This window comes from Pseudophryne corroboree, chromosome 6 (genome assembly GCF_028390025.1).
Source record: "Pseudophryne corroboree isolate aPseCor3 chromosome 6, aPseCor3.hap2, whole genome shotgun sequence".
NCBI lineage: Eukaryota > Metazoa > Chordata > Amphibia > Anura > Myobatrachidae > Pseudophryne > Pseudophryne corroboree.
The window spans coordinates 257,427,758-257,429,220 of record NC_086449.1 but is presented as its reverse complement, the minus strand read 5'-3'; the positions used below and the strand labels follow the sequence as shown (position 1 = coordinate 257,429,220).

The 1,463-nt window shown below is 51.9% G+C and overlaps 1 long non-coding RNA gene across 1 annotated transcript; it reads left to right on the top strand.

Annotated features, from left to right (window-relative positions):
* The first annotated feature begins 597 nt into the window (after positions 1-597).
* Positions 598-1,057, top strand: LOC134935173 (uncharacterized). Its single transcript, XR_010179957.1, has 2 exons — positions 598-725; positions 812-1,057. It is a non-coding gene; the product is annotated as an uncharacterized LOC134935173 (long non-coding RNA).
* The last annotated feature ends 406 nt before the right edge of the window (positions 1,058-1,463 follow it).

The following is a 1,463-nucleotide window of genomic DNA, read 5'->3' as shown; positions in this document are numbered from 1 at the left end:
GGCCCTGTCAGAGCTGGAGAAGGCACTCTGTCGTCACTTCTCCCGTATTGAGATTCCTGGGAAAAGAGGCAGGAAAGTCCCTGTCCTGCTATCCCCAAGCATGCAGAAAGCGATGGAGCTCCTCATAGAGAAGCGGACAGAATGTGGTGTGACCCCACACAATATCTACATGTTTGCTAGGCCAACAGCCATGTCCCATTATAGGGGATCCGACTGCATACGTCTCTACGCCCGGGAGTGTGGGGCCAAGCACCCCGAAGCATTATCTTCCACCCGCCTACGGAAGCATGTGGCTACACTTTCCAGAGTCCTCAACCTGAGCGATACAGAGATGGATCAGCTTGCTGATTTCCTTGGACATGATATTCGGGTGCACCGGCATTATTACCGCCTCCCGGAGGGTACCCTTCAACTGGCCAAGTTGAGCAAGCTGTTTCTGGCTCTCGAGCAAGGGAGAATGGCTGAATTCCGGGGCCACAATCTGGAAGAGATCTCCATTGATCCAAACGGTAGGTATCACTTGACAGTGTGGCTCCAGGGACTGACTGTCTAAGTGGGCTGGTGTGATCGGTTTCCCTGTCCTTCTCTATCCACAGAGCCGATCCAGGTGGTGAGCGATGACTCTGGGGATGAGCCAGAGAGTCAGGATACTGAGGTTCCCATGGGGCACATGGGAAAAGAAGCTGGCAGCGTGGTGTCGGCGGTGGATGGAGGTGCAGCTAAAGGTGGGTGTGACTGTCCATTCCATTTGAGATGCGTCCATGACTGGTGGTGGCGTTGCGTGGTGACTGACCTTTCTTCTCCCGCACAGGTGACAGAAGGGGTACCAAGCGCAATCCGTGGACCCCAGCAGAAGTGAAAGCTGTTGAACGTCACATGATTCGGTTCATTCGCTCATTCAAGGTGCCGGGCAAGAATGACTGTGATGCGTGCCTAAGGGCAGAACGACAAGCGCTGAAGGCTCGGAACTGGCTCTCGGTTAAGTTTTACATTAAGAACCGAATTACTGCTGAAATGAGAAAGAACCTTTCCTGAATAAAATGTATCTGCTGCTGAATACACGTTTCCTCTATCTCTAATTAAACCCGAAAATAAATCAGTTATGTGGGGTGTCCTCATTAGGCCGGTATTCCTGAATAGGTCCCCATGAGGAAGGTTCCAGACATATGTCCCGATGAGGATAGAAAAACAAGTATGTGTGGGTGTGCGTGTGTCCTGTGCACTTGTTTATATATCCTAACGGGGACAAGGGCCAGACAGCACACCAACACTGGCGGGACCTCCGACATGGTGGGGACCTAAAATGAGGTCCCCATGAGTCTGACCCTGGGAGGTGATGGGGGAGTCATGTCTCAACTACCCAGCATACAATTCTCGCAAGTCCCAGAGAATCACGTTTACCAGACTGGAATGGGTTTCGGTGTGTATGCAATGCAGAGTGTGTTTAAAGCAAACACTTCCCC